Genomic DNA, 24,909 nt, shown 5'->3' with positions numbered 1-24,909 from the left:
GATAGCAAGTTACTAAAGCATTAGAGAAACACTTAGGACAAAGTAAAATACGGAAAGAAGACGTTGTCAATGAGGAATGTTAAAGAGATGGGTTTGAGTTTCTTTTTACTTTCTCATTTTATGACTTTTTCTGTGTTGTATAGTGATGACTAAGATAAGTTGCTTTGGAAAAATCAGAGCTGCTCTGCAATAATAATCAGATCAGTCTATATATGGATGTGTTTAGTGGTATGTTTATTGTAAAATACATTGTTTTCACTTAATGGAGGATGTGAAAGGGGGAAGTAGAAGGAGAAGGAACGGCCCAAGTTGAAACTTTTTGGCACACCATTAAGAATCATTTAGGAAAGCTCTATCTGCTTTGAAGCTCCATCTACAGCTATTTGAACCAGGACAAGACAGGTCCTACAAACAAAGGAGGGGAAAAATAAAAAGTAGATGATGGATTTCAAAGGATAATCTGTTTAGAGATGGAATTTTATGGTTCAGGAGAATTTGACAGAGGCAGAGCTGCTGTCTGGGAAGGCTCAGGAGCATCAGCCCAGCTCACATGGCCAGAAATGGCACACATGTCAATACCATTATAAATAATACTTATTTTTCAGAAGGCTGTGTGATCATTATTTGTGCTGGTTGCAGTCTGGAAAGATGAATCATGGCTACCTGGGCTCACTGGACTTTCTGAACAAGAGAGCTAGGTTTTGGGACTTCTTATATAAGTACTCTTCTGGTCTGAGGGTGTTGTTTCTGCCTTGTGGATCATTTACAGTAATTAATAGCTTGCAGAAAATTAAAACATCTCATTGCAAGGTTTGAATAAGTGTCTTACTGGATGTTCAGCTGAGATTGGTGAGGTGGGATGGAGCAAACCCATTCTTCTGAAGCTGACAACAATTATGTTAGTTCAGCTGCCCTGTGAAACTTCATTGAGTGAAGGGAAAAATTTTTCTGCTCCTAGTCTTCAATTCAGTGTATTATTACTTATTTTAAACTCACCAAAGTTGTCATTGCAGTCATGATTTTAAGTCATCAATTCATTCTAATGCCCTGATGTCATTTGCCATAAAATCTGGGTGTGCATGTAATAAATCTAAATGTACTCTATAACAAAAAACCCACATGAAGTATTGATGATGGACACACAGGGCAGGATTGATTTCTCACATAGCTACCTATACACATGTGCCATAATATGTACCTATACAGACTGACATTCACAAATAAACCTAAACTGGGAACATGACTACAGTAGCCCAAAGAGGTTTTTTGCATAAATCTTAACTCTGGCTCTCAAAATATTCATCAACCACTTCCCAGGGCTTCTTCCTATCTCTTGCAGGTCATTTTTTTTTCTCATCTCATGTTCTCACAAAGACAGTCTATAGCAGAGTCAGCTATTATAAGGCTCATCAGCTTCCTGTCTCGACATCAGGCTTTTCCTTCTCCCTTTAGTCTTAAAAATGCACATTTCTCAGTCATCCTGAAACTGCTTAGAGTATGGGCACAGATATAGCATCATAGCACTCAGCAGCAGGTGGGAAACTGCCTCCCAGAATGAGGGAAAATCAACATATATGGGAGAGAGACTGGAACAAAATTTGTTGTCTCCCACTTGAGAGAGCTCTTCAGGACATCCTGCTATTCTGAGTCTTTCAAAGTCAGATGATGGCCTCCCTTCAAAGTTCCTTCAGTGTAGCTAGGAAAAAACCCAACAAACCCACCACCTTTTTCTTGGTGGACTCAGAGATCTGTTCTAAGTTGAAACAGGACATGGCTCCTAGCTGTGACCTGTATTTTACAAGCAGTTTGGGAAGCCAGTGTGTGAAGCCAGTAACCCTGGTGTGCAAGTGCTCAGCAGACTTGGAAGCACCAAATGGTGGAACTGCCGACTCTGAGCTGGTTGATGAAATGTAACCCATTAGGGTAGACCCTTTTCAGGTCACAATGATCACCAGCTCTTCCAAGCTGGGAAGAATTCTTGCTGAAGCTGCCTCATTGTCCAGCATTGATGACCATGTTTTGTGACCACAATTCACTTTATTGACTGTTGTGTGCAACCAGAGCTGAACAATGCGACAGGTTCACACAAAAACCACACCTTTCAGGCTCAGGAGAAATGGGAATGATGCTTTGCTTTGGGGTGCTTGAATTGAAGTAGTTCAGATTACAATAATATCTTACAGAGTACCATACTCTTACTTTATTTATTTAATTAATCATTGTGGTTTATAGGGTAGCAAATGGATTCAGTTCTTCCTTACCCCACTCCATAAGTAGTGACTGATGCATTGTTTGTCATTAAATTTAGCCAATATATAATTTTTTAAGGTTAGGTCCCTAAAGGAATAATTTTGCAATTCTACATCTGTGTAAATAAAAATATACATGTGTATATATTTACTCACATGAAGACCTAGTTTTCATTTCATTTTACACCAAGACAGGTCCCACAGGAGCTGTAAAGACAAGTCAGTTTGGGCCTGAGTGCTTACTGGGGGAAAAAAAAAAAAATTTGTAAGAGCCTAGTCTATTCAGTGAGATTTTGCATATGATTAAAATTTCACCCATGCCAGAAGAAAAAACGGCTTTGATATGAAAAATAATCAGGCATATACAGTTAAAATGTATTTACTTGTGTCATAACTTACCTTTGGCATAATAATATTTCAGCTCTACTGAATTGCTGTATCTCTAAACTGAATTTTTTAAACTGTTTGGAGTAAATTGCAAGGTTCTTCTCCATGGCACTGACTTTATTGTTCTGCCAGGGTGTCTTCTTTTGTCATAAAAACAATAACTTTGTGTAAGTAGTACTTTTTAGGTTTACTAATCAGACAGACTAATTGTATCTTTTAATCTGGGTCAATCTGCTCTTGCTTGTTATAATTTGGCTCCAAATCCCACCCCAAAAAAGGAGCATTTGTAAATAATTTAGTGTCAGAAGCACTCTTATATAAACACTACAAGAATTGCTGAAAGGCCCAATAGAAAGTCTCTCTAATTTTGAATCCAAGGGTCTGATATATTTTGTAAAAGGAATATATTGCTTTTCTTAAACCTTGGGTTGAACTTGAATGTGTGTGTGTGTGTGTCTGTGTCTTCAGGTGAACACATAAAAGGACTGGATAAACAGGGAATGGGGTCTTTCCTATTTACAAAGCTGAGGCTGTCTAGACAGGGCACTTTTCCTGATTCAATCTACCGACTAAACTTAGAAAGACCATACTAATATTCGATTTTAGCTTCATCACACGGTCTGTACAATCCCTGCTTAGATTGCTAACCAGGGTGATTATTGCTTACTCAAACTGTTAATGTTTTGGTTGGATGTTTGTCTTCTCAAAAATGGGCTGAAAGATTTTTCCCTGTAGGCTACTGAATTTTCATTGCATGTTAACTGTTTAGGTTATTTTCCAACTTCCACTACCTTCCAGCAGTGAGAAAAAGCAGCTGCCACAGCAAAATGAATATTCAAATTTCTCATGGAGGCTTTGAAATTACTTGATACGTAGAATAATTTTTTTATGCCACAGGAGAACCTTTGTATCCAAACAAAGTCTGAAAGTGGCTGTACCTTATGGCAGTACAGGCAAGCTGCTCTCAGGAAGCAGTGACTTTGTCATATCAACATAGGAAAGCTTCAAAATAAGTTTGCAAAAATGGAAGTGTAGTCCTAGCTGCTGTGAGGAAATATTTTTCTTCAGGTTGAAGGATGGTTTTATCATCCACCTGCATAAAGAAGTGCTTTAGTAACACAAACTGTTTGTTATCAAGAAGGCAAAAGATAGCACAAAATTATGCCCACAGTTTCACATATGTCCTCCTGATAAGGAAAGGTCTTGAGAAAATGTTCTTTGCCATAAATTATTCCTTCTGAGGGGAAAAGAATATTGAAAGGGGTTTTTTTGACAAGTACAATGTAAGAGATTAGTTCATTTGAGTAGAGAGAGTGCTTAAAAATGCAGCTGCGTGCAGATTTCTTAAGAAACTACAACTGACAATTGAAGAGGAAACCTAAAACAAGATTACAAAAATTAATCAGTTGGCACAGAACGGCTGACATTAATGTGTGTACTTCTTTGTTTTGAAACTAGACTGTGGAGGAGTTTTCTTATATGGAAAATTTCATCTACTTGTACTTGTCTCCTCACATAGTCAAATATTTTGTGAGACAGATCAAAAACCCTCTTTGACAAGCTCATTCCCACGCTTCTCCTTTTTAACCTTTTTTCTTCTTATTATTGGGTTTCTCCTCTTTTCTTGGAGACTTGTTGAGATAAAGAAAACTTTGCTTGAAATATATTTCAGTAGCTCTACGTCTCTAGGGCAATCAGTATTTAAATTAAATATGGAAATGGAATTTTGAAAAAAATATTAAGGGATGAAATAAAGTTCCACTAGCCTGTCAGAGAAGTTTGGGAGCATGGAAAGTGTCGAGGCTGGCATTGGGCAAGGCAGTCAGAAGAAGGAGGTTCTTTGATGGGCTATTGCTGTGTAAATTCTGAGCTCTACCCTGAAATGCTGTCACAGATTTCTCTCATACTCCAGGTTGTATTTTTTTTTTTTTTAAATGTTACATTGAATGCAATATTTCTTGGAAAAACCTTTGATCACAGTACAAAAAATGTGAAGTGACCAGGTGTGTATAATTTGCCTTCCACAATAGAATAAAGAAAAATGGTATAATTGAGCACAAAGGTTGAATGGGCAGACTTTCTCAGTAAAGCACTAGGCTGCATGGAGAGCTGTGCAAGAGGCTAACGTGCTGTCTGCTTTATGAACTGCTGTGGTAATTGACAATAGTTACATGGAAGGAGTGCAGGGAGCTGCAAGGCTGCATTAGTTAATATGCACTGTGTGCAGCACCCAACACTCAGGGTTGAATATTTATGAAATTTTCTTTGCATGGGATTTTTTTCTATCCACCTTTGCATTTACAGAATTTCTTTTATCCGGTAATCTCAAGGAACTTCTTTTGAAGCCTTTACTCCTGCTGATTAGTTTCTTACAAGTGGCACACTTGCAGCTGGCAGGTGAGGCATCACCAGGTGAATACTGGCTCCCACTGAGCAGCCCACAGAATTCAATGCGAGTACCACCAATGTGACTTTGCTGATCCAGAAACAGACTCCAAACTATTGATTGTCTCATTCTTCAGAAGAAATGTCTTCCAAAAAATGTAGGACTTTGTAGAACAACTCTGTTTCTTCTCTCCTGTTTCATTTTCCAGTCCTAGACCTCAAATTCACTGAAAGGGTTGCAAACATTGGAACTGGTTTTCCCAGTTAAGTGGTGGAATACCACCTCCATCCCTGGAGGTATTTAAAGGGCATGTGGATGTGACATTTAGGGACATGGTTCCATGGTGGACTTGGCAGTGCTGATTTGACTTGATGATCTGAGAGGTCTTGTCCAAACTGAACAATTCTGTGATTCTAAGTCAGCTATTGCCACTTCTCTTACACTGACACAAAAGTCATGCATCTCTATTTGTGAACATAGTGGCAAACAGTGTTATTTTACAGTTGGATTTTAATTAACCTGCTTGGTTGCTAATGTTATTTAAATGAATTAGAAACAACTGAGTTCATGAGCTTGGTTTGATACATCAAACTCAGCTTTATGGAATACATCTTTAATTTATACATCTGCACTGTGTAAATGGCCGTTTTGTAAAGAAGTAAATATGTATGGGACATGTATAAACTCTTCTTTTGGATGAGTCTTATCAGTAAATTCATGGCCCCATTTTGAAAACAAACACCTGGATTATCATGAGTACTTCTAAACTGTAGTTATTTGAGACAGAAAACTATTTATATCATGACCAGAGGCTTCTGTGGTTTTTAAACAAAGCTCCCATTGATTTCTGTGGGGTTCCAAAATTTAAAATGTCATTTTTCTGTCCTATCATGTTTATTTATTGTCTTTAGGGACTCAGAAGGAAGTAATCAAGTGATTCAAAGTTAAATCAGATAAATATTCATGGAAAATGTGTCTAAATCTTGAAGAATTTCTTTTAAAAATTACCATGTATATTTGAGTTTCAAAATATTAAACAGGATTAAAAAACTGATGAAAATATTTTTATAGGTATGTTTTGAATTGATTCTGTAATTCCTTTGAGGCTAGGCATGAGTGAATATGAAGTTCAGACAGAAGACACACTTTTCTTGCTGATCCAATTTCAAGCTCTCTGCCTAACTGGCCTTTTATTCCCAGGCACAGATAATGAAAAGGGAGCATAATGTAGGTGGGAATGGCTGAAGTGAGCCACACATCATAGTGATGAGGTATGCCTTTTCCTCCAGAGCCTTTTTTCTCTTTGGGCCAGAATAATCTGGATTACAAACTAATGCCATCTTTGGCATAGGGTTGTTTTAGGCTTCTGAGATTGTGTTCACTTTTCTACCTATGTATGCAACAGCATGGACCTGTGTTTTTCACCCCAGAGTATTATTCTCATTTTCTTTTAACATAAGGAACTCTGGGTTTCTTTAAAGAGAAGTGTGTGCTGATAGAATCTCAGGATGGCATAAATCTGTCAGTTGTATCAGCTCCTCTTTCTATAGTACAGTGTGTATAAAGCAAATGCAGAAGCAGTACAGTTTTCCTCAAAGCATGAAAAAAAAAATATCTAGGATCTTTCATTTCTGTAGTCTCACTTAAAATCTCCTTCAAAGTTTTGATTATCACACTGTGATAGGCTGCTCAGAAAAACCCAAGACAGATAAGATAGATCTAATTTCTAACCCTGACATCTCTGCCACCCATTCATTACTCTTTTACATTTCTTGCTATGCCCTGTGAAAGCAAATGTGTCACTTACAACTCCAATTTCTATCAGAGGGGGGAAATAGTTGTATATTAACATCAGAGCTTTTAAAAAGTGGAGTAAATTGTGTAGAGTTCAGAATCTCTTCACTTCAGGTGAATTATCAGTCTGGCAGGAGTGGATGGTTCTACCCATTTGTCAGTGAGTGCAGGGAAGTGGTGTCTGTTCCTTGTGCTGTTGTTTGTTTTAAACACATTATTTTATAACCATTGTGTAAAAATGAGTCCTTTGCCTCTTCAGCCAGCTTAGGGAATGTTTGAAATCAAGCAGCTTTTGTTTTATAATGTAAAAACTGTGTGTCCCTGTACTTTTGCACCACTCATATTCTCCACAGTGACTCTCAGTGGGTAACTTAAATGTACAGGAATGTTCAGAACACATTTTGAAGAAAGAAGAGAAGGGGGGGAGAGAGAGAGAGAGAAAAGAGTAGAGAAAGAGCGACTCATCTTAAGTTACACCATCATCTTTAACAGCTGTGCACATATTAAAGGAAGTAATGGGGGAGTGAAGGTACTGCATATTTCAAAGCTGAACTGTTGCAGTAACAATAAGAAAGGGGGGATGTTGTACAGAGTTAGCCAAGTGTTTGAAGTACATTACCGTAAGCCAAACCAATGAAGTGGACAAGATTTCTAGCATGCTGCACTGGTGCCTCTGCGTACTTAATAACAGATGTTTGGTCTCTCTAGGCAGATAATTGTCCTGCTGTAAGGTTGGCTTGACCTGTGTGAGCAATACTGTGTACAGCACTGAAACAGTAATAAATGATCATAGCTTTTCTTGTTTTACTGGTAGAATGCTTAGCCACGCTTCCTTTTAAGCACATAATTACTCCAAAGCAACTGGAGCCCATACATCCTCCTTGCCTAATGGCTCTGAAGCCATTTTGCTATAATTTATGGGGACAGGGTTCAAAGTTTTAATAATATTTGGATAATATCATTGCCAAAATGTCTTTGAGCTGTGATGAATAGAATGAGAGTGGGCACATTTTGATTCTGTGCATGACAGTGCGAGTGTTAACAGCACCATGCTTTGTTCAACCTTTATGGAAACATTCACGAGCCAATTTGCTCATGAATTGTAGATATGAGCATGAAGAATTATAAACAGCAGTGGAAACCATACAGGGTTGCTTGTTCATAAGGCACTGTCCTGTTAGTGGCTCTTCTTTATGCAGATAAATGAATTGCAGAGAATACAAAAATGGTTTAAATAAACCCTTAGCAGATAATGTATTGGCACATCAACATAAAATACACAGGCACTGTGGCATGCTTTTGGATATTTATGTTTATACTCTCTGCTCAAGTGGCTCACTGATTTTTGGCTTCCTATCATTCACCTAATAATTTCAGTATCCTAACTGCACCTCTGGGTATGTTTATCTGACAATCCAAGCTGTTCTTTGCTTTATGTGGCTTGCTGAAATTGGCCAATTTGCTCTGCAAGTCGCTCCAGTGCATGATAGGTTAATGATGTTAATCAAAGCAAAATAAGAGTAGACATGATCCTTTCATGGGATTCACAGCCCAGCCCAGCAAGTGCAAACAAGTCTATTGGTTAGGTGGCATGAGACCACAAAAATAACACCAAAAGAATGTGTCTCTAAAGCTAATGTACACCTAGAGCTTCATTCAGAGCCCACTAAAATCTGGAGGAGTCTCTACCGATTTCACTGAGATATAGACAAGATGCTCAGAACTCTTCATCCTTTGGCTAAGAATGTTTTTTTTTCTAGTTTTCTTGATGTAGTATGAAACTGTGAACAAACTGAGACTAAATTCTGTAGATAATTTATCAGTGAGAGTTTAAGGATTTGTTAGGCAGAGAGCACAAGTATTTTTCCATGCACAAATGACATAAAAATGCTGACTTGTCCAGTCATGACAGCTGCTTTCAATGATAAATGAAAAAAAAAAAACCAAAAAATATGAACAAGACTTTCTTTAAATGTTCCCAACAGTGATGGTAGCTAGAAACAATTTAATAAATACTCTTTGTTTAATTCCATTCAATGATATTCAAGCAATGCTTCATTTAATCAAAGGGGTGTTTGATTACAGAAATAATCAGCTGACACACTCCCAATTCACTCTGGCCATGCATGTAGATGGCTGGATGTGACATATGTGAGGCTTGGCAATTATTTCTGAAAAATTGCTAGGATAGCCTTAATTACAATGGTCTGATTTTGTATTTGATAGCCTTCTTGAAAATCTTAATGCTTATTATGAAATTTTAATGTTAATTTCTTGGTGATTCTTTTAAGTATAAGCCTTAACTGGCTTGTGTAAATAGGGATTTTTTTTTCCTCAATGGGTTGAACAGAGTTCACCAACTAAAATTGTTCCTTCTGATTATGCTGAGGTGTAAAGACAAGATCAACTTAGATGTCTGCTAAAAAAAAAAAAAAAAAAAAAAAACCACAAACAAAAAACCAGAACTAACATTTGTGGGGTTTAATTAATTTTTCATTTTTCAGGGAATATCAAGTACTCATATAAAAATGGGCTTGGTAACTCCTGTGGTTATCTTAATACCTTGATTATTTTATATCTGTATTAAGCTGTTGACTAAATCTTTAAAACCAAGTATATTTCAACACTGGCTTATCATTAGAAGATGAAATATATACTTTATTCTTCCTCCTCCTTATTCTTTTTTTCCTTCAACTACAAAGCAAGTCTGGAAACCTTCAGCCTCAGAAGTTAAAAATACAACATCTCTGTATTTTTCTTAATTGTTTTCTGGAAAAGATCTCTAAGGATGAATTGAGAGACAGGAATGATAAAGGCAGAAATAGTTTTACATTTTGAACAATTCCAACAAGGGGCTGAATATTCAACAACTGATAGGCCAAATAACAAGTTGTTACCTTCACAATGCACAGTCACAGAGTACATATGTGTCACTTTGAGCAAAGATTGAAAAGACATCAGAATTAGAGATTTAACAGCCAGTTTTGATTAAATCAAAACAATCAGAGTAGTTACATTTGCAACAGAATTAGGTTTAAAAAATCCAGACTCAGAATACCTTGCTAGACCTCACATTTCAATCTTATTCAAGGATAAATTTTTCAGGTGATACCTCTGAAAAATATATGTTGCAGAATACTTGAGGACTCTTCTGGGAAACAACAATGTATGTTTGATTATTTTGCCTCCTGTCTATGACTTAGTCTCAGAACAGAAAAATGCTGCTGTGTGCTTTGTTGTAGAGAGAATTCTACCATATTTAAGTGAGGAAATAGGAAACCCTGATTTTTTAGGTTATGTTTGATGGTTATACTCATTGGATTAAACACAGATAAAGCTATATTGTCCATTTCTATACACTTAAAATATTTAAGTTGAAATCTATAGAAACCAGCTCCAGATCTGTCTCTTTCCTCCTTTCATTAATTCACATAAAATTTGTCGGTACTTGCTTTGAATTAAAAATGTTCACTTCTCATGCACCACAAAGCACAGGGATCTGTCTCAGGACAGAGTATGGCAAATAGAGGACATGGCAGTGCAGGAGCCTGAAAGCCTCAAAAATTACATTATGCCACAGGAAGAGGACAGGTTTATGCACAGATAACTGTGTCATTTCTTGCTATAACTGGGGAATAGTGTTTTCAATTTATTTGCATCCCTGGACCACGTGCATTATTGCTCTTTGGAGAACTGCTGATATGTTTCCAAATCACATCTTGTGAAGGTCCCAGAGATTCACTTTAATATCATCACATCAAGAGAAATTAACTCCTACATGGATATGACACCAAGCCTTTATCCTTCAATCTGTGTTGTTCTAGCCAGGAAAGGTGAACTCCACACCCCACAGAGGGATTTCCTGGTACATGTATCTAATAAAAAGCCTAAGAGATGTCTCATTAATGTAGATGTGTCCATAAGACTCCTTGAAAGTTATAACCACTAATTTAGCTCAACAGCTCATTGATCATAATTGAGTCCAACCCAAATCTACTCAATCTTAAAGCTCTCTTCCAGCCTAGGGGTTCTGTGATTGTGGACCAAATAATCCCAGCCCACCTTCTTAAAAGTGTATTCTGCTATCCCCAGATCCCACAGAGGTTAGGGAAAGCTGATGAAGAATGCTTGGCAAACTCTCAGGAGCTCTGAGGATGTGACAGTTTTAGATTCACATTCGAAGTCTATTCAAAACCTCCGTGCCCAAGAGCATTTGGTTTGAAGTCTTATGAGAATGGTTATTCTTATGAAATGTCTGAAAGCTGCCATTTTTTATTTGACAGAAAGTCTGTCTAAATACAGCCATGATTGTCAGTGACTTCCCTCATTGGGGGATCCCACGTGTCAGGCTGAAAGTTCTACACAGTCAAACTTCTCTCCATGCTTATTTATGAAATGGCAATCTAATTTGGCTGGCATGAACACACTGAAGATTATCCCAAAACGGTGCACAAAAATCAAGGTGATTTTTTTTTTTTTTTACTTGTTCCCGCTTCTCTTTTTTATCTTCCCATTAGGCTACACTTCTATCCTTAAAAATGGATGCTGTAACTTGATAGCAGAAGGAAAACGTCAGAGATTTACATTGTTTAGTGCTAAAGGATGTTGAACATTTGGGAAAACTACAAAGCATTTTCATTTAACCTTAGTTAAATTAGGCTGTTGTGCTTACTTCTAAATAGTATACCTCTCCAGGTATGCTTCTAATTCCTGCTTATCACCTCGTTGTGCAGCAGAATTTGCGGTGACCTGCTTCCTCTAATTGAATGGGAGCTCTATTCGATCGCCCCGTCCTTTAATTTAGCTCTCCCACCTAGAACAATGGATGATTAACACAAGTCAAAACAAGAGCATAAAGGGAAAAGGCAGCACAACCGGCCTTGCTGCAGCTGCTCGACTCCAGTGTTTGCCTGCTGTGTAGCAGCATGTTCCGGTTACTGCCAAGCCTTGATCTTCTCTCTCTGTGTCAGTACTCCAAGGATCCATCCTTTAGCAGCACAGAGCACACAATCATACATTGTTGGAGAACTTCAGTGTCACTTCTAAGAAATACAGATTCTGCAACTCGAAACAAAAGTGAATTAAACAGAAATACACAAATGATGCTTTAAGTATTGTTTTGGTTTTAGTTTTTTTATTTAGATTGCTGCTGTTGCCCCCAATGCTCTTTTCCTTTAAGTTATTGAAATGCTTCCCCATCTATTTGTCAGATATTTCAGTTTTAACGTTTTGGGTTTTTTTCTTTTTCATCTTGGTCCTTATGCCAGCATAATATCTCATCAAACTGTACCTTGCTCAGATCAGAATATGTTTGAAATCTCATTTTAAGGGGTTTCCACCTTGATTCTGGAAATTATCCTTTAACTGCATATAATTCTAGAAAGTTGTTTTGATGCAGTTCATTCTGGTGCTGACCTAAAGGGATATAATAGCAATGAAATTAAATTCAATGATTTAAACGATTTTGAAAGTGCATATAAAGTATTAACATTGATAGTGACTTTTTCAAAAAGAAATGGAAAAAATATTTCAGAGGGATAAAGCCATTAAGCTGAGCAAAATTTACTTTTAAAAGCTTATAAAAGATAATTAAGAACAAGCACATTTAAGTTGATACAAACTACAAAAGGTTGGAAGAAGCTGTCCAGGTGCCCGTGCAGATCTCTGCATAGACAATAAGGTGCAGCCTATCCCACAAACTTTATAATCCAAATCATACAAAGATTTGAGCACTAACTCTATTGCGCTTGTAAATAACAAAGATATTAAAGCTGTCAGCGAGGACAGTCTGCTGCTTTTAAAGCATGCTGGATAAATATCATGGTTTCCTTTGCAGTCTCTGGGAGAGCACACAGTGCTGTTACTCAGGCCCAGACCAAAGAGCACTAAGGGCAGTAAACGTCCTTTCCTTGCATTACTAATCTTTGCACCAAACCCTTGATTTTTCCTTTAAAACCTGACAGGCAATTTCACAGATACATAATATGACTCCTTAAGGAAAAAACCCAAAACTCTTTCATCTCTATAGACAAATCACCAGGTTTCTGAAAGGACAGGGTTACTTGATAGTCCCTACTTAAAATGAGACTCTGCATACCTGCTACGATTCAGTGTTTAGAAAACAAACAGATAGGGTTAGATCCAAACAAAGGATTCATTTTAATAGTAAACATATTTAAGAGGGTGCCTGCCTAAATGTGAATTGTTTAGGGGATGGATTACCATTTTGCATACATTTTAGAGCTCTGAGAGAAGCCATTAACACCTCCAATTTATGAAAATGCAAGGATGATAAAGAAACAATAGGGGTGACAACATTGTGTAAACGACATTGATTCATTTCAGAACAGGGCTGTTAACTGCTGGAAATGAAGAAATAAATGGAACAATGGATAGATGCTTTTACCAGCTTGTCATTAATTAGCAGTGAGCACAATTCTTTTATTGTCCTTTTTGAAAAATACAAAATTGGTAGGAAAATACAAGCACTGAGCAAATAGATTACTCTGTGTCACTAGGCTGACATCTGCATTTTCTTTCTTCTTTAATATATTTTGGTTTTCAAATGATATCGAACTTTTAGCCTGGCAGCAAGCCCAAATTTTGCTTCCTTTGAAATTCCTAAAAAGATGTGTTTTCATCCTTGAAACATTCCTGCTTTATAAAAGCATAACAAAAGCCACGATTTGAGAAAGGGTTAATAAATGTTAGTGAAGCCCCCGTAACACAGCTTGGAAGCACAAACAACAGTTCAATGCACTATTCTGCTGACCTATTGCATCCGATCAACTGGGGTTTTATTTCTAGCAGTGCCAGCAGGTGGGAACTGACAGCATGTTTCTTTGGAATCGTAAAGAAAGATCGTCTCAGATGGAGAATTAGCTGGAAGTAAGCGAGGTTGTTTGGCACAGATCTAAGCAGGGACAATGCTTGATTATGGCTATCACTCTCCAGCTGCTGTCAGAATGTTAAGTTTGCTTTCTTGAGGCCTGACATCTAACACATTTCTTTTTCTAATTAGTATCTGGTACTGTAAGATGCTGATATTTTACTGCATGTCAGATGAGCAGGGCTGAAATACATCACTGAACTCAGGCAGGTGTGGGTGCTAGGAATTAGTTTTTTACCTCTTATAGTGAATTCAAGGCATCTCTCCCCTTCAAAAAAAGCAACGTGGATGGAGAAGTTAGCATGGATGAACCTCCACTACTGTTGCCCGAGAGAGGATGCAGAGTGAAGCAGACAAATCAAACATCAGAGAGGCAAAGTACCCTGAGCACTGCTTCATTTTCATCAGCACATGCAGGCAATATTCTATTCACAAATTCCTCCTCACCCTGGCAGCAGGGCAAGGTGCTTCCCAGCTGCAGATGGAAGGGCACAGGGTGTTTGCCCCATGCTAAAGGAGCCGCAGCCCTGCCCACACACGGAGGTAAATCAGTTAAGCTCGGCCCAGCTGAAGATTTGCCATTTTGCAGCCCTTATAAAGGCACTGCAGGTAAGGAGGAGTCAGGGAGGGCTCACCCACAGCCTGGCAGGGGCTGCTGTGTGCATGCAGGTGTGACTGGAAGAAAATGAGATCATGGGTACCAATCCAGCCAATGCTCAGCAGAAACCTGCTCCAATTCTTCCTTGCAAAACTCTGGGATGATTTGTTCTATAGATAAGAATGTGTGTGTGTCTCTGTGTGGTTTTTTGGGGGGTACAATGTCAAGTAGTATTTTTCAGGCTGACACCACAAGATTATAAAACACTTCAGCATCCTGAGGGGAAGCTGAGGGTGATTTCTCACCTTAAATGCACATAACAGGTTTCATCAGAAAGTGATTTCTTGTAGGAGAGGGCTCTTCAGCTAGTAACATGTAGGTCTGAATCTCTGGGTTTGTTCCACAAAAATTAAAAAAAAAGGTTTGTTTTTCTTGCTGAAGTGAAGCCATTTGTTAGGTGTTGGCTGGGCAAGTAATAAAAAATATTTAGGAAAAAAAATTGTCAATTTCTATCTTCTGTTCAAAATTTTCTTGAGGCTTTATGCTTTTAAGACTGAGTCTATCCAAATTTCAGTGATTTTTCTCCTAGAGAAAACAGAGATTATTATTTTGTAAAACTATCAGCCTTAATTATATAGGTCCTGGTATTCCAAAGGTGTTTACAGTAATTTGGGGTACTTGCAGTATTCTAAGTCAAACTGTTAATCACCCACCCCATGAAAACAGTCAAGCTGCACTTTGTTCCAAGCCTTCCACTGTGCTTGATCTCTGAAGAGTTGCTTATGGTTTATAGAGCAAATAAAAGCGTTTAATGAAACTTTCATTAATGAAATTCTGTACCCCAAATACTTTCTCTGAAGACAGTCTTGCAGCAATACAAGTCTTTTGCTCTTTGGGAAAAGCAACACAAACTCTTTTCAGCATCAGAGCTAAAGGAGCCCTTTTTTGTTGCAATTATAATTTACATATCTACAATTATTTTATTATATGTGTCCAACTTCCTATCTTTGTTTGCCAGGAAAGGCCTCCAGCTCCCTCTGCTCCTGGCTAATCTCTGTCTCCAAAAAGGTGTTATTTCTGGTTCCAGGTTAACAAAGAACTGGGAGGTAAGGCTATAAAGCTGTAAAAAGAGGTGTTTAGCAAGGTTTCCTCCTACCTATAGCAGAGATTCTTCATCATCTGTGAAAGTCATTGAGTCTCTGTGAGGGTTCCTAGAATTATCTGTACAGAAGAAAACAATTGTAAAGGTCTTATTGTGGTGGATCACTGAAGCACATGATTTACTCTCAGGCTGCAAGCAGTCCCATTGATTTCAGAAACTAGTGACATGCAGAAGGTTAAACATGTGCTTTGCTGGGTTGGGGCCAAACCTGGTATAATTCTTCTGAATAGTTTACAAAAAATTCTGTTATTAAAAAAAAAAAAAAAACAAAAAAAAACACAAAAACCCAAAATAAAAACCCCACCGCACGCAACAGCAACAAACTGTTATAAAGATTTGTTATATTTTGAGTCAGGACATAAAAGAACCAACTCTGGCTCAAAAATAAGCCAGTTATTTTTTGCAAACACAGTAGGATTTTTTGGCTCTGGTGCTGCTGTAAGCACAGCAGGGTTCCTGTGCACTATCCCTGCATGGCCAGACAAGTACTGTGGTGATATTAACTTTCCTTCATAGGCTGCCTCTTCAGTGGGATTTACCCTTCAGAGGACAGTGGTAGAAAAATCCCCAAGTACATGCAGCTGCACTGTCCAATATAGGATGGAAATTTTAAAGGCATCACAATTGATTTTGGATTCTGAGCAGGTGCAATTGAACATCTTCCATAAGATTTATGTTAAGCTCAGGTTTGAGGAATATGTTATTTCTGAGTTGTTTGTTTTCTGCTTCATTCTCAGAGGAAAGTTGTTTCATGCCAGTGGAATGATATGCCATATATCTAATGTGTGGAACTTTAAAGTTTTCCAGAGAATTAAGATTCTAGTTTTGAGTGGGCTATAGAACTGATATTTTGACTGGAAAGAAATCACCAACTTCTAAAAGTATAAAATTAATCCATAAAATGGAAAATTAAATAAGGTAATGAGCTGTCTTTGTTTATCCCTTTAATTTCTGCTCAGTGTAATCTTTTACCTTGAATATAACTCATGAGCACTAATAGTCTTTATAGTTAATTCACCATCTTTAATTTCTTTTGTATTGATCTTGGTGAGATTTCAGTCTGCCATACTGACTCATTCTTAATTTCTATGAGGATCTGTGGCCCCTGTAATCCTAATTTTTGTGTATATATTAACATTTGAATGAAACAGGAAACCTATATTAGATAATGCATGAGATTGCCATCAGTTTTTGAAAGAGGAGCTTTTAGAATTTATGTACTCCTTATCCTGACATAACATCTCTTTTTCTAATCTAGGGGTTTATCTGTGCAGAAAGGGGAGAACAATTTACATAATTTCTATGCGGATGCTGCTTTGTCCAAACTTTTAAATCAGTATGTATGTTTTAGATACATGAATTTTTTTTTTTTTTTTTACTTAGCCTCCCAGATAGGATTCTATTGATTAATAAAATCTTTATTTTAGTCCCTCCAATGGTAGAAGAAAGGGAAAACTGGATTTCTGAAGAATTAATGTTGGTTTACATGGATATCATTCCTTCCTACTCACCAAGCTCTGATCTGCCAATATTTCTATTGACATTTCATCATGACTCTTTCATCCATTCCTTAACAACATAAGAGAATCTGTGAAATGCCAGTTTGTTGGCAAGCTGTTTATTTATACACATTCAGTTTTCATTTTCTTGCTCTTTTTCAACCTGACAAAACAAGTTACAGCTCTGTCCCTCTATCAATTTGACATTGCTTTCTCCAATGAAATACAATCAAAGTTTTGGACATCTTTTGGCAAGAATGGCAACTTTTGTTCAGACAGACACTGGCCAAACAGACTTGGCTGTAAATAACAAACTAAATTATTTCTTGTGTTCAGTCACCAAGTGACAGAGTTGCTTCTCTTATATTTGTAATCATGTGGTTATGGTTTCAAAATTATCTAATTACTTCAAATAATATTTTAAAAATTTAAAAACTTGACAAAAAACTGCCAAAAAAAAGTAATGGTTCATACTTGTCTGATTTGGGGGAAATGTTTCATTGACCTCACATATGAGGCTTGATTTAATATAAGGAAGGCACCCCAGCTGGGTACTCTGGTAGAGTAAGAGCTGCAGCATTTCAATCTGACATCCTCTACCAGCTCCAGTCCTGTTCAGTCATCAGTGCTCTAAGGAAAGCAAATTATACCTCAAAAGGGAAACTGTATTTTCTCCTGCACTGCAGGCAACCAGCAGACCACCTTGGAATGGGATTCATATGCTGTGTCAGAGAGAAACAGTCAACAAACAGTCCTTTCAGTCCACACCACCCTGTATCTGCAACAACAAGCTGGGTAGCCAAGAACTCATATTACAATTTATTTTTAATACCAGGTTTTTCCTGATTTCAGGCATAGAGTTCTTTTCAGAAATGATATTAAACTTGCATTTTTTAACCAAGTGATATATATACAGAAATAATTTCATCTCCCTTTGAGATTTTGTATGTTATTTGAGTGACACATTATAAAGCCAAAGAAGAAGGTGAGCTGAGGACTTTAAAGTTTTTTTGGGTTCTAGGGAATTTTATATTTTTTTTTTAATCAGGAAGAAGGAAAAGGGTGATGGCTTGGGCACTTAAAATAGGATTTTGATTCTGGGGAAGAGTAGTCCCAAAAGAGATCTCATATAGGCAAACTTAAACCACTTCAGGAGTGTTGAAATGCTCTAGAAAGTCTTTTTTTCCCCCATCTTGATCAAGTAAAACATCATCATTATGTGTATGTGCACATTTGGGTGAGAGAAGAAGGAGGTCTTTACTTAGTATTAATATATTTGCAGCATGTGGTGTCTTAATTCCACCTGCCCAAATGAGCATAAAAAAAGGAAATATTTTTTATTAACTCTACTTCTGCTGTGATAGAATGAAAATATGGTGTATGTTTTAGAAGACTGAGTCTAGCAGAGTAATAAAAAGAGTTTCTGGGTAAGTCATGGGTTACAGAGAGTTACTATAAATTTTGGATACTATGCTTAAGGAGCAGTTATGAAGTGATGCTCTAGCATTCTTTAATTAGTCTTGTGCTTACTGAGGTTTGGAGATGCAGCATGAGCTTTGTGATCAGCTGAAGGACTGGTGCAGCACAGATCACATATTTTAGAGTGTGGTGTTTGGTACATCCAAATTTGTGAACAGGTTCATAAATTGCCTGTGATTTCATTATTGCTCTGAAAAAAACAATGGGGATGAAATAAAAGTACTTTTTTGATAGTAATGGTGTTAGAAATATTAGAAATACTTGGAAGTAGTGACAATATTGTTGTCCAGGTCCATGTAGAACAAACAGGTAGGAGAAAAGGAGTGATCTGTGGTGCTGGGGGTTTTATTTTCTCTGCTGAGCAGCCCTCCATGAATGGTGATTCTGATGGTGTAATTAGGTAATTCATAGCACAGTGCAGTTTTAGATTTGGTTACAGTATGAATTTATCTGGATGATTGTACCTTTGCTGGCATGCAGTTTTATTTTCAGCCTAATTTTGTTTGGTGGCTTTCAGCTTGGCACAATTAATTAAAAATCTGTTGAATATTAAATAATCAGCAAGTCCAACTGTCAGTTGAAGTGAGGTATCAAATTAATGCCATATGACAACAACAGTTGTGTAAATTTGACCTGATTTGCCTCTGAAGTAGTTTATGCCAAAAAAGCTTTAATACAGACACATACCGACCATTTTTATCAAGCCCACAAGTAATTTATCCTCAAGTCTCAGTGTAGGAAAACTATTTGGAATGAAGAGGAAGTTTTGCTCAATAAAGAATCTAGTTTTGGCTGCCAAACCAGCCAGCTCCAGAATCAAATTTTTACACTTAGTGTAATATATTATCATACTCCTCTACTACTGATATCAGTAATTTCCTTCTCTCTTATTAGGAGTAGGGAATATTTGTGATTGTTTTACATGGGTAGAAACTTGAGGTCATGCATCAACTTGCAGTGAAGGTGCATTAACTCTTGGGCCAAAATTCTAATTTAAGACCTAAATGGTTTTAAATTTTTTTCAAGAGACACATTTCCATGTGTCTCTCAGAATGCTTGATTCCCAGTAATGGAAAATGTATTTTAACGAAGTGGAATGAGTGTCATCATAAAATTGGTACATTTTTTTCATGGAAGCTAAAAAAATACACACAAAGTTACATATGATCATTAATGAGAAAAGTCATGTTCTGTCCCTAATACCAGACTTCTTGCTTGACAAGAAAGGGTGAAATCTGGCCTGTTAAAAAAAGCTGGGTTTTGAAAAATATTGAATTATACTACAAGATTCATTTTCGTACTTTTTATGATTTTATAATCCTAGCAAAGCAAAGAAAAATGTGTTTATACCTTTTTTGAGTCCTTATGGTGAAAGGAAGAAGCAGGGATGGTTTGGCAGATATTTTAGATTGTTTGCTTTAAAGTTGGGGTTTGAGCTTGTTTTTAACTGGGAACTATAATGAATAAGAAACAGTTGTTTCTCTGTGTCTTTTCCTGGAGGATCCCTTTGTCTCAAGAGGGCTAGAAAGGAATCTTTCACAAAGATTTTCTCTCAGTTGTGGTATTGCTGATGTCAAGCATGCAAAAACCATGACTCAGCACTCCAAAAGTCACGAGACTGCATAAAAAAAAAAATCTTTTTAAATATCTACGTGGTTCTCTTGTTTAAGCCTTTGTGGTAAACTGATGGGGCATTTTTATACTTTTTCTGCAAATTAAAATATTTAAAAAATCTTATTTTTCAAAAGAAAAGAAAAAAGAATAAACAGCTGAATTTTCTCAAAAGCTTGGACGACTCCCTGACATAGGGTTCTGAAGAACAACTGAAGCATTACAAACATTGCAATATAATTTCAGGTGTTGGAAATGAAGCATTTGTTTGTAAGAACTTGGATCTAAATTTTAGTCAATAAAAAAAATTGGGAAAAAACCTGATTGATTGAAAGAAAAACAGAGAAACTTTCCTCTGCATTTCAGAAGCTCAGGCTGCTGCAGTACCTTTTATTCTGCAGTCCTTCCAACACAAATCCAGGAGAATAGGCCTCATGTCTTTAAGGTTAAATAAAAGCCATATAAACATCTGATTGCCAGACAGAAGATACAGTCAGATAATGACAAATAACACTTGGATTTTGTCAAAAAAGGAACAGGCAAAGTAGTGCAGATGCTGCTGTTACAAAGATATAAGACCTTTACCACAGTTTAAAAGACAAAGACTATTTGAATCTAAGAACATGGTTTCTGGCCAGAAAAAGCTACAATTATTTTTTAAAATGTCACCTCATTCACATTCAGTGATCAGAGAAAATGGAAACATTTTAAGGAGTAATTGTAAACATCTGCAAAAGAAAAAACGAAAACATGACTAAGACAGAAATGAGCTGCCAACATAAAGTATTGTGTGAACAAATCCACCGGAAAAACACCAGGTCTGTGGATGGATTCTATCTGGAATGTGAAAAAAACATTGATGATCATAAAAAAGACTAGAATGCACCTAAAGATATTTTACTCTAAGTCAATCTGGCCCTCTACGCCAATATCGAGGAATGTGGCTGCACTTGTGTTTCTGCAGCAGCTTTGGCCCCTGCTGCTTCTCCTGCCTTGTTCCAAGAGAAGCATTTGCACAGGCACAGGGAATTGGACTCAAACTGATCTAACTTTTTTTTTCTTTTTTTTCAGCTGGATCAGTTAAGAAAAAGTCACTGGTGGTGCAGATGGTGATGACAGCTCATACAGAAATGCTGCTAGATTTCTAACCATTGCCTCGAAATACTGATTTCAAACTGCAGTGCTATAATGACAGCATTAATGAAGGTAAATCAGATCCTTATGGTTTTTAGAAAATGCTCTCTAAGGCATTTATAGATCTGTATCTCAGCACAGCATTTAAATGTTTTGAGCAACTTGCAGGGTCCAGGGCTGTTTTGTAAGATGGGTTGTCTCCAGCACGGACTAAGAATGACAGACTTATGACAGAGGAGAAAGTAAAGGTGTGAATCACCCAATTTTCCAGGTATAACTGTCCAGTTAAAGATGAACAACTCAATGTGGAGATATATAACACTATGTCCTCTGGCACAAATGAGGATGTGCACGTTTTCTAAAATACAGCAGGTAGCTTGCATTGGCTCAAGTCATCTTTTCCTAATGCCAAACATTACATCTGAAAGCAGCTGTTCTGTTTGAAAATGTTTTATCACCATCCTTTGGTAGAAGCTTGTAATTCCTCCAGTTCTCCTGGCTGACCAGTTCATTTGAACTGTTCCTAATCTATCCCTTTCTGCAATCAGACACGTTACAGGTGGCTCTGGGCAGACAGGCTCTGCTGGGCTCCAAGGGCAGTAAGCACAGGTGCCTTGGCCTTGCATATCCATGCTGCAGATTTCCCTGCCCAGTCACTGATCCAATAGCTGATACTTAGTCACCTTCTGTTTTCCCCCCTTTCATTTTGGTTTTTGGATTTTTGTTTCATTTTTTTTAAACTGAAATAGCCTGTGGTTTGAATTAACCACATTGCCGTAGGAATGTGTGCCCTTCTTCAGCAGTGAGCAGCACTGGGGGAGCAATACCTGCTGGCAAGGTAGGTGTGATTCTTTGCCTGAGGAGAAAAGCTAGTTAGAGTAAAAGGCAAGCCATCAATTTAAGAAAATAGTCCTACAATCTTCAGAGTTGACCAGAATAGAGAATGAGAAGAAGGATTTCTGGGAAGTGGAAATTTCAGGAGAAGAATCCTAGAGACTTTGCTGATTAGCTCTCTAAAAAAAACCTCTGAAATTATAAGAACATCAAAGTAGCTTGATGGCCATGACTTGTTCTAGTTCACCCTCAGGATGAATTACTGAAGACTGGGACCCTGAAGGAAGGCTGTTTGTGGAGGGTGGGGGTTATTTAGTGTTATGTGTATGTTGTGCTCTTAATATGTGTGTAGGTGGTATTTATGGGGGTTTATCTTTCTTGCTTAATATCTAGAAATGAGGTGTGTGTAGAAATGATGGCTCAATGCAGATTGCCTACATTTGGGTGACAATTGAGCCTGTGCTCTGTAAATACAGTGTAAATACCAGTTTCTTTAAACTCCTGAGCAATCAATGCCAAATGCTCATGAAAAATCACCTTTTTTAAGGAATTTTCCTGGAATATGGCACATGCAGAAGATCCATGATAAGACTTTTTGAAAAAAAACATTTGAAATATTTAATGTGCACTTTCACACTGCATTTTTTTTGACAGTTTGGTAATGGAGTACTGGCCACTGTTTTAGCCTGTGGCCAGGAAGACAGTAACAGTAGTTATATAATAAATCAGTAAAGAACAAGCTTCTGACATCCTCACAATGAACTGCAAGCAAGCTAATAGTTTCAGAGAAAGTTGTTTCATTCTTTTTTATCTGGGTTGAAGAATGCAAAATGAACCCTCTTTCCAAGCTCTGGAATCCCCACTGTTGATAGTAGTTGATTTTGCATAATGATTACAGGTAAAATTAACATTTTTCCTTATCTTTAAGGAAATTAGAACTTCCAGAGTTGTCACGAGGCTAGAAAATCTGTTTAACCTGGGATTATCATCCTGAATACTTGTAGACAATAGGAAAGGAAATAGTGTTCCAACCTATCATTATAACTAAGTACCAGCCCTCCAGGGTCATGTTGTGCTGCCTTCATCAAAGCCATAGGTCACAAGCTCTGGGTTCCATGGTGCTTTCAGCCTGGCTTTAGGCTCCTGGTACAGGATCAAAATAGTTTGATGAAATTATAGGAAATATTGAAGTACTCTAAAATCACCCTGCTGATTCAAAATTTATGAAATTTTGACTTTTTGCTTGAAGGCTTTATGTGTGGCTAGAAACCAGCTTTCCAACATCTAATTTTAATCCTTTTAAAGTGTTACTCATTTTAATCATAGAAGGAAAATCATAGAGCTGTCAAAAATACATATACAATATGCTTTTGCTGTTTTCATTGCCACTGGAAACCTAGGACTAAGAATTAGTGATCATACCTAGTGAGGAATATTGGGCAAGCAGACCTGTTGTAAACAGTCATGGAACCACAGCTGCCTAAGGACATCTTTGTTTTCCTGCTGAGTCAATTATACCAGCCTAAAACTTTGTCCACTCGGTCTCCTCCTGGTATATTTGATTATAATACATAAAATGCCAGAAAGTAGAAAAAGAAACTTTGTAAGCATGAAGGTTAAAATTCTCCCATGGTCCTTGTATTTTGAGTATTACATGTGTCAAACACGATTACAGGCTTTTTTCCCAGCTTACAAATATTTGCATTGCAGAAGCTGATTTGAAGAAAAAGGAGTAGTTAAACACAAGTTGAATTTGTTGGTGCTATTATGTGTTTCTCCATTGTCTCTCCACTTTGAGCGCTGCTCTTATCAGATGGAAACCAGAAGAATGTTGGTTTTAATTGCTGATTGTAAATGTGACAACCTGTACTTTCAGCAGGGGTGTTTGTTAGCTTTAGGGAACAGAGCTACAGAGATGTTAGAGGACAAAACAAGTTACCTGTATTCCTGCATGGACTTCAGTGGGAGTCCCAGACATTGCCTGAGGGTACAACTTTTTTTTAAATTTTAAATTTAAATCATTAAATTTATCTCTGCTTCATGAACTACCTACTTTAGTGAAACCAGAATTAATCTGGAATAGCTGTGTGCATTAGTGGTGTTGTTCAGATATACACTAGCCCAGTTAATATGGAATTGTACCTGCTGGACAGAGCTGTTCCTAGGGCATTGCCACCTTTTTGACACAGTTTACGAACTCAGCTCAGTGAAGATTATGTATTGACTTCATATGCAGACACTTTGGTAAAACTATACAAAATTAATGAGATGGATTTTTTTTTTTTTTCCCTCTGGGGCCATGCTGCACTTTTTTCCAGTAGAAGGGAAATTGAAACCTTCAATTCTGAAGAGTCAGAAGGATTTTGGTCTTTGTTACTGGCTCAAAAATCTTGGGAGTAGAAAAAGCGACACCAATATCCAACATTTTATTTTCAGTACTGCAACGTAGTTCATGTCTGAAGAGACAGACTTTGGCTTTTATTTTGCTGTCTTGGTTCATCTGCACTGGACTGCAGATAAGGTTAATTCAAATATGTGTCATTAACGTGCCTTGCAGGTGCCCAGTAACCACCACAGCATCTCCTTTATCCTGACAATCTTTTGCCAGTTTCAGTGGGCAGTTTTTGTTCACGTGAGAAGGGATTGAGGTTTTCTACTCTGAGCTTTTTACAGAGTGCTAAAATCCTGCATGAGGCTCAGCATCAGCATAACAGTGAATGAGAAAGTCCATCAGGCAGCACAGGGCTGTGCATGGAACATCAGCATCTTCCCAAGGATTCTCCAGATGCATGTGGGGCTCCCAAGGTTTCTGCTGCTCCTGTTACTGCTACTCAGCTGTAGCAGATTCATGACATGGACATCAATGGCTTGAACTCACCACTCTGCT

Source organism: Haemorhous mexicanus, chromosome 12, assembly GCF_027477595.1.
Source record: "Haemorhous mexicanus isolate bHaeMex1 chromosome 12, bHaeMex1.pri, whole genome shotgun sequence".
Classification (NCBI taxonomy): Eukaryota; Metazoa; Chordata; class Aves; order Passeriformes; family Fringillidae; genus Haemorhous; species Haemorhous mexicanus.
This window is presented reverse-complemented; position numbering follows the sequence as displayed.